This window comes from Vespa velutina, chromosome 19, assembly GCF_912470025.1.
Source record: "Vespa velutina chromosome 19, iVesVel2.1, whole genome shotgun sequence".
Lineage (NCBI taxonomy): Eukaryota > Metazoa > Arthropoda > Insecta > Hymenoptera > Vespidae > Vespa > Vespa velutina.
Window position 1 is genome coordinate 767,501 of NC_062206.1, and position 10,000 is coordinate 777,500.

General features: G+C 31.5%; 1 protein-coding gene across 4 annotated transcripts in view; it reads right to left on the reverse strand.

The window, feature by feature from the left end:
- Positions 1-10,000, reverse strand: part of LOC124955868 (glypican-6) — a 118,653-nt gene that overhangs the window by 36,965 nt on the left and 71,688 nt on the right. The window contains exon 1 of one of the 4 annotated variants that reach the window (XM_047510912.1): positions 808-2,656. The exons of the other annotated variants lie outside the window; for them this stretch is intronic. The gene's annotated coding sequence lies outside the window, so the exon portion shown is untranslated. Of the gene's footprint in view, positions 1-807; positions 2,657-10,000 lie in introns of those variants that run through there. 4 annotated transcript variants of the gene reach the window in all.

Genomic DNA, 10,000 nt, shown 5'->3' on the forward strand with positions numbered 1-10,000 from the left:
CCTCAACCCTTCTATCTATCTATCTATCTATCTATCTATCCGCACCCGCCACCGACAGAGTCAGCTCGCTGGAAAACCGCAGAATCCGCCGTGCGGACACTCCAAATCCTCTGAACCAACGTTCCTGTTCAGCGAGATGAACAAGGATATATATATATATATGGGGTGTGAGAGAGAGAGAGAGAGAGAGAGTGGGAGGGAGTGTGTTGGAGTGAATGGAGAGGAAAACCGACATGTCAGTGTTCCTTTCCGTCGTTTTCTACGTATATCAAAGTTTAATGGAACACGATTCTATCATCGCGCGAAAAAAGAAAAGAAAGTAAGAAAGAAAAAAGAAAAATAGATGTACGATAAGAAGAGGGGAGAAAAAAGAAAGAGAGAAAAATTATAAAAATATAATATACATAGATGGAATTTATGTAAGACGAACGAATATTATATATACTTATGTACGTATGTTATATGCTTATAGGTTATTATTGATAATTATCTTTCTTGTTTAGTTTTACGAGCTACGAACTAATACAATTGATATATGCAAAAGTATTTAAAGAGATAAAGAATGAGAGAGGGAGGAAGAAAGAAATAACGCATACACATACATACACACATATACGAAAATGTGAATGAACTATTATAAACAATTATTAATTAACGTTAAAGAAAGAAAAAAGAAATTAATGAAATTATTTCAATTAAACGATAATAATAATAATTAGAGAAATTACAATTATTACGACTTATAGCCTACACACAGATATATATATATATATATAATATTATAAATAAATAGAAATATATACGTACATATCTATGTTTTTTAACAAATATAACGAAAGCTTTCTTTACGATGATGATTCCTTTAACTACGTCGTCATTGTCGTCATCTTCCTCTTCGTGTTCTTCGTCGTCGTAAATAAATAATTACTATGTAAGTCGTCTAGGTCCGTATCGTTCGATTGTCTACGTAGTACTGACACTCGTAATAAACCTTCTTCTCTCATAACCGTTTATAAACATTATCGTCCTTGTAGACGTACATCACGTATATATGTAAATGTCTTTATACGTTAATTGACGTGATCTCCGTATGTGTTTATTACAAACATTCGCGATTACTTCTCGCCTTTCTATATTTTTCTTATATTTTCTTTTTATTCTTTTTCTTGTTTTATTATTATTCTTTTTCTTTTTTTTATTTTTCGATCACTCATTCTCATCACACTTTCCACATTAATCCTGTTGTTTCGTAAAATCTTTTCGCAAAGCTTTTTCATATGAAAAATCATTCAAAGAGAACAAAGTGAAATGAAAAATATGTGAATTAAAAATATATGAGAATGAAAGTATATATAGCTTTGACGATATATCAATTATATTAAAATATATATATATATATATATTTTTTTTCTTTTTTCATTTTATTTTATTTTCTTATATACCGTATAAGATTAGATAATGAAATACAAAATCTTTATATATATAGTCAACAAACATATCGATTAAACATTCATTGTCTTTTAACGAACTATAAATATGAACGACGTTAGACGTAATAATACTTTGCAAACGATACCACTTGACCTACGCAATTGATTCGAATAGTCTCTGACAGCAAAGGCGATATATAAAACTCTCGAAAACTCTCTTTTGCGAGCGTGTCTCAGTGAAATTAAACGAATTAAAAAAGCATCTCTCTCTCTCTCTCTCTCTCTCTCTCTCTCTCTCTCTCTCTCTCTCTCTCTCTCTCTCTCTCTCTGTCTGTTTGTCACGTAATTTATAGCATCGTCACGCCTTCGTATATATCTCTTTCGTTTCGTTTTATTTCTTCCTGTTTTGTTTTTTTTTTTTTTTGTTTTTTTTTCTTTTAACATACCACGTATATTATTGCACGAGGTTAATTAGTTTAAATCAATTAACGTTTAACGAGAAAATATATGTCAATTAAAAGGACAGTAATAGATTTGAATAATTTATTTGTCTATTAATTTATTTTTAATGGATTTAAAGATTCTTCAAATATTAATAGATTTAATTACGACTTTTAGAAATACATAGATCATTTTAATCATTTTATCTAAAGTATATTTGAACTATCAGAAACATCAGTTACACGTTAACACATACACATACACATACACATACATATGTATATATATACAACTAGAGTTCGAATGATCATACTAGAAACTTTCACGAGTATGTTTAGGTATGAATAATTAACATACGTTTAAACTAACTTTCTCTATTCGCAATAATGACAGTTAGTTGATAGGATAGTTGATCGTAGAAACGTGAATTATACGATTCAAATATCTAATTAAATTAATTAAATTGAAGTTTCTTTTTCTTTTTAATCGAACGTCAATGTTTATAACTAATGATTGTCATCTTCTTCTTCTTCTATTTCAGAAGAATATTTATTGATTATCGTGAAATCGATGTAATCATTAATTAATTAATTAAATCATAAATTAATTCAAGTATTACATTCGAATTACGTCGCGAGAGATTTTCATTTATTCATAGTAAAACTTTCTCGCGGTTTTATTTTCACATGAAAGGCAAAAAAAAGAAAAAATAAAATCTAACGATTAATTCACGATTAAAATATTAAAAGAATTAATATTCTATAATGGTATATATACGAAGTAAATTAAAAAATATCTTTAACGATTGATTGCTATGATTTAATTGAATAAAAAATGGCAAAAGTTACGGCGACATAATTAATATCATTAAATAATCGTGTTAATTTATTATCCATTTTTATTCGTTATTAATTATTCGACCGATCGTAGAGATATCTTTTCTTTCTTTCTTTTTTTCTTGCTTTTTTTTTTTATTAATCGTTCGAGAATCAATGGTCGTTTTAATCCTTATTATTTAATCATTATTAAAATTAATAGATTTATGTACAGCTATATAATAGTAATAACAAAAAAAAAAAAGAAAAAAATTATACATATCTACATAATAATAATAATAATAAAAAATTGTGTATATATATATATAAAATGGTATTAATTATATGTATAATAGTATTAATTATATATATGATGAGAGAGAGAGAGAGAGAGAGAGAGAGAGAGAAAAAGAGAGAACATGGAAGTTAACGTGTCGAGAATGTTACGTTTAAGAAATTGGACGTAGTGTCAAGGGGTAGCCGATTAGATTTAATTAAACGCTATGCGTGAATGTAAGTTGCCTTTCCTTCGTTGGTCTCACATCTTTCCCTCAACCCCTCTGCTACACACCAACCACCACCAGCACTAACCCCCCACCCTACCACGTGGGATCTGTTATATGCAAATTATATTCTAACGAAGTCTTGAACCGTGCTACAACAAAGACAGACCTGTAATTAGTTCCCAGAGAAAGAGAGAGAGAGAGAGAGAGAGAGAGGATTTGTCATCGTATCTTTTATGTACAAAATTGGAGCCCCGTACAACTACTATTAAATATTACTCGCCAATTTCTTCGTGAATTATTTCTTGTTACGTTGATTAAGATCAAACAAATATTTATATATAATTATGATATTATTATTGCAATATTATTTTATGATTACATTTCCTTTATTATTCTTATTTTATTATAATTATTATTATTATTACTACACATCACTGTAATAATACTTATAAAAAAAGAAAAAAAAAAAGAAAGAAAAAGACAGAAAGTGGAATGAAAATAAAAAAAAAGGAAATCGAAATACATCGTCTTAGCGTGTAAGAATGGTGTCTTATGTCCGATGTAATCACGGTACGAAAAAGGAAAGAGAATATAAGGAAGGAGAAAGAAACGAGAGAAAAAGGAGATAAGAGCAACAAGAAAAAGGAAACATGGCGTGAACTTCTCTGGACGAACGGCGCCAGACCGGCAGCAACAACGACGACGACGACGACGACGACGACGACGACGACGACGACGACGACGACGACGTTGGCAGCAGCAACAACAGCCAGTAGCAGCAACGACCCATCTTTTTTCTTTACTTTTTTTTTCTTTCTTCTTCGTCTTCTCAACCACGTCTGCTGATTCTTCTCTCTCTCTCTCTCTCTCTTTCTTTCTTTCCTTTTCTCTTTTTGCACTCCGATTCTCTTTTCTCCTCGAAATATAACGTAGATTGTAGGTGGTAGACATTATTCGTCAGTCGTCTTCCTTTCTCGCGTCAAAGATGAAACTTTTTATACGATTTTACGAAAAAGAAAAAGAAAAAAAGAATGAAGAGAGAGAGAAAGAGAGATTTATATGCAGTTGTGTTGCTGCTGTTGCTGTAGTTATTTCTGCTGATAGAAACGACGAACCAATTGAATCATCGTCGATCGTGATTGCATCTAACCATGAACCAACAGCAGTCCAGATGGATAATTAATTTGCTATTTCCATCCTCCCACCCTCCTATCAACCTCCCACCTTCCTATCGATCACCCACCATCCTCCCATCCTTGGAATCATATTCAGTTAATATTCGAATTGAACGGTTTAAACCAATTTAATTCCAACTCTCGCTTACATTTTCGTTACCCTACCCACATCACTCACTCACCTCACCTCAATCCCCATTACACTTCTCCAATCTCTCTTAATTGTTCCTATCAAACATTAGAATTTTTTTTTTCTATCGAACTTTTACAAATTTATTTTCGAATTTTTCGAAGATATCATATAAACGTTTCCCCTATAAAACTGGTTCTGTCTAAGGATGAGTAGGATAGGATGATGAATAGTAGATTTTCTGTTCTTTCAATTTTTAATATTTTTTCAATTTTCAAGAAACAATAAAAAATTACTTTGTTAATCGATTGATAGTCGATTTCTTTAACGACCATCGAAAAATTTTATTTATTTTCTTTTTAACGTTTAATATTAATCATCGACGATTTAATTAATATCCTTATTAAAAAGTGACAATGAAAATTTTTAATAGTAGGTATTTACTAATGATTACAGAGAAATGGTCCATACAGCATCCGACTTTATCCATCCATCTATCTATCTATCCATATTTCTATCTTTTTCTTTTCTCCCTCTCCCTCTCTCTTTCTCTCTCTCTCTCTCTCTCTCTTTATCTTACATGCCATTCGAATGAACTGAACGAATGAACTGGACGAAAGAAAAGTCACCAGCAAGACGGCAATAAGTTATACGGCGCCCTTCTGGCGATAACACTCGATTATGGCGTTCAATGCACATTGAACGAACCAACATTGGATGCTGCTACTGGACCTCTTATGGGTTCGATGAAATCATTTAAACCAAATGCCAACGTCCCTTGGCATCCCCCTTACCCCTCTTCACCCTTCTTCCCTTACTCCTTTTCCAGTTGGTCGACATCGAAACTGCGCTCGATAAACGAGCTCCACGAACGTATCGATATATTTTCTTCTTATCTTCCTTTTATTATACGCATGATATATATATATATATATATATATATATATATATATATATATAAATAATATAACGTGCTTCTCTTAAATATATTTTTCTTATATCTTGCGTTTATGATATTTATAATATATAAAAATATATTAATATATAAAATAAATATATAAATCGGTAATAAGTTATGTCGGCTTAATTAAACAATCGACAGCATTATAATAATAATAATAATAATAACAATAAGTATAATTATATGGATTAATGGGATTTAATTTGTAAAACATTTCTTTTTTTTCACGCTATCTGTACGAATAGAATATAGAACACGAAATGGAAATAATTCTTTTTTTATATTATTTGATATTATTCGTACGATAGATTGTCGAAAATCATCTATCGATAATTTTACGAAACGATCATTAACTTCGTTTTCTATATCAGAGCCAATATTATAGGTATCGTTCATCCAACTAAAACCCTCTACCCTTTCCCTTTATCCCCCTTTGCCACTCGTCGATCCCACATTGACGGATACTTCGAAGGAATATTTTATCAGGTACGCAATCATCAGAATTCGCGTTTCTACTCTCTCGTTAACGATCGCTCGATTTATATAATATACATACATATAATATACATACACATACATATATATATGTGTACATAAATACATATATTTTAGTTCTCTCTTATCTACTCTGATCATAAAAAATCATTCGACGTAGATATGTTAATTTTCTTAAAAATCCTATATTAATTTTCTGTATTCTTATCTCCTTTCGACGATATAGGAAAGTGAAATTCGAATTTTTTTTTCTTATGTACTAAAATATATATATACTATATTTCTTATATAATACAAGTATTTTCCCCTTTCATTCGTTCTCTTTCCTTATCGATCTATCCTTCTTTCTTTTTTCTCTTTAACTCAAAAAAAAAAAAAAAATAAAAAAATAAATAAATAAATGAAACAAATAAAAAATGAAAAAAAAAAAAAAAGTAGAATAAAAAAGCAAACGAAAAAAGGGATAAGAAATATCGTAAGTAATTTAAGGGTTATCCTTTTTCGGTAGCTGTCGCCTAAGTCGGAAAAGATTTAAAGGGTACGTCTTAATTCATCGTAAAACAGTTCTTAACAACGTCGTAAAATTTCTCGTATTTTACTTATAACGTACCGAACCCCCGAATGAGCTTGCCACTCTCTCACATTTTACGACGTTAAACCTTCCTCCCCTTCACCCCTGAACTACCAACATGACCGTCACCACCACCATTGCCACTATTGTCCATTGGGACTTTTCAACCGCCAAATACTTTTATCCAGGTACTCGCATAACTCGTTACCTTATGCAAAAATATTTGTCGAGTAAAATATCGCAATCAATCACGCATCTATTTCTTACGTACATATAAAATAAATAACAATAAATACGATACGATACATATGTACTATTAATATATACGTAAAATAAGTACACAATACGTGCTTGAGTAATTACGGTATGTATGAAATAACGATTAATTAAAGATCGAGTAAAAAACAAAACAAAACAAAACAAAATAAAAAAAGAAAAAAGAAAAATAAAAAAGACAAATAAAAGGAACAAAAAAGATAAGAAGATAAAGATTGAGACAAGGAGGATAAAAAAGAAAAGAATAGAAAAAAAAAGGGTAAAGAGTTGAATAAAAGCAAGAAGAAAACAAAGAGGCAAAGCGTGAGGAATGAGTGTGTTGTGTGTGTGTGTGTGTGAGAGATAGAGAGAGAGAGAGAGAAAGAGAAAAAAAAAGAAAAGGAAGAAAACAATAAAAAAGGGAACTCGGTTGCTAAACATTCTTCATGGTGGGATTATTCGAGTGGTCGTAAACGTCATATATGCACAAACATCGCGTTTAGAAATATAATCCTTGAGTTTGCTCGTAACTGCAAGAGTGCTCGTTCTCTCTCTCTCTCTCTCTCTTTCTCTCTATCTCTCCCTATTTCTTTATTTCTTTCTTTCTTTTTCTCTACGTTTGATCGTCTATATTTTCTTTTTTAAAACGAGTCAGTTAGTTACGTTTAAAACGCAAGCCAGACGACGTTTCGCGTAAACAGAAACATAAAGAGAATCTATTATCTCATTAAAAGTCATTTTGAAACTGTCATTGATCAGATAAGATTAATCACACTTGTCATCCAATCTAATGTTGTCGTATTATTCTATCGTAGTATTTATATATATGTGGGTCATAATACGATTCGATCGAAACTTTAAGTTATATTTTAAATTATATTAAAAATCAATTATGTATATATATATATATATATATATATATCGATTTATTCTATTATAACTTTGTTACGTGCTCCTTATTGAGACTTTTGTTATTTATTTATTTATTTATTTAATTTATTATTATATATATTATTTTTTCGTATCATTTCAACATTTCAAGCGTAGGAACATTTTTTACGATTTGAAAGAGAATGAAAAGAAAGAAAGAAAAAATTAATTAACCAGTCTAAAAAGTTTAAAAAGCTTCTGAGAAAAAAAAAAAAAAAAAGAAAGAAAACAAAAACGAAAAAGGAGTAAATGATTTTTTCGAATCAGTCAGGAAAAACTTTTGGCTCTCACGTATGAAGAAACTTTTGACCTACCAAAGAACTTTCCGTGTACACTCTATATAAAAGCATATATATATATATATACATACCCACACACACGCACACACATTTAAAAAGATGTATGTGATAGCATGCTCGTCGTTTCTATCTATCGCGTCGTTCGAATTTATTTCTCGAATTTTATTCGGACAATGTCAAGTGTTATTACCCGTTGATCGTTTACGACAAGCCAACAACCATACACGAATGGTTTTCAACTCGACGTAATCATTTACGAATAGAAATGTAGATAGAAATAGAGACCGACAGAAAGATAGAAATAGATAGATAGATAGATAGAGAGAGATAAATAGATTTTTGCGTCATAACTTTTGATCGAGATATTCAATTACTTTCAACAGATCTCGATCACGAACCTCTCTCCTTTTATATTCCATTAAATTTCAATATGCTCGATAAAATAAAAGAATAAATCAATTTATATCTGTGTATCTTTTTATCGTATTATAAAGATAAAATATTTTTTTCTTTATCATTGAGTTTATATTATAAAAGAAGTACACACGAGTATTTCATTGCATTCGACTTCTTTTAATACGAAATTGAAGAAGATTCGAAGAGACGAAGGAAGATGGAAGGAGAAGGAGGAGGAGGGAGGGGGAAGAACTGAACTATGCTGCTTTGGACTTCTCTCTTTCTCTCTTTCTCTCTCTTTCTACATATATATGTATATATGTATGTATATATCCTACACCCTTCAACCACCCTATCCGACACTTTCTCCTTCTCTTTCTTCTTCTCTGTTTCTCTCCCTGTCTCTCACCCCGACTCATCCCCCCTGCCGTTTCACCAGTCCCGTATTTGCCTCGGGCACCCACGAAGAGAGAGAGAGAGAGAGAGAGAGAGAGAGAGAGGGGGTGGTGAGGATGGAAAGAGGAAAGAAACGTTTTGTACGCACGCACCCGCGTCTACGTGAACAAAAAGGTGCGACGAAGAGGGAAAAAAGAGAAGGAGAAGGAGGAGGAGAAAGAGAAGAAGAAGAAGAAGAAGAAAGAAAAAAAAGAAAGAAGGAGAAGAAAAAAGGGTGGAATGAACGGTGGGAGGGAGGAAGGGAGAGTAGAATCTCGGGAACATCAACCGTGTGACTCTCAGGGGAGAAAAATGAAAAGGAAAAAAGACAGAAGGAGAAAGAGTGAAACAGAGAGAGAGAGAGAGAAAGAGAGAGGAAGAGAGAAAAAAAGGGAGAGAGAGAAATTGTGTGTGTATGAGAAAGAGAGAGTAAGAATGAGAGAAAAGTTTCTTTGCCACGGTACGGTTTTACCACCCTTTGTCTCGAAGTAACACGGACTACGGATTCGTCGGGAGGTTATCATTTTTACCTTTGATACTCGCAGATTGGTTTCGTGACGAGCTTTTTATCTTTTTTCTTTCTTTCTTTCTTTCTTTCTCTCTCTCTCTCTCCCTTTTTTTACTTTTCGTTCTTATTATATTTATATGGTGTACAGTACATGCGCATTCTTCTAGAGAAAATAAAATATTACGAGGTATTCGTCGTATACAATATTGTGTCTTACAGCGGAGTTTTCTTTTTCTTTTTTTTTTTTTTTTTTTTTTTTTTTTTCTCGAAATGTATATTATCACTAGCACGATTTTTTTTGTCCTTTTTTTTTCTTTTTTATTTTCTTTTAATTCTTTCATATATGGACGTACTTACACATATGTACGTATGCGTAAGTACGCGATCTGTTTTTTTTCTGGATTTTTTTTTTTCTTTTTCTTCCTCTTTTTTCTTTCTTTTTCTCTCCTTAAAATCGTAAAAACAGATTTCTAATATAATCCTGTATGTTGCCGATGGTTCGAGAAAACGAACTTAAGAGATAACCTTATGGGGTATGATACTCGTGCGTATGGTTCGTGCGTGTGGTCTTCTCATTGCTCTTAGGAAACACGCTTCGTAAGAAATCGCGTAAATTTTGGTAAAATTCAATTTAACGTGACCTTAGGTCTATC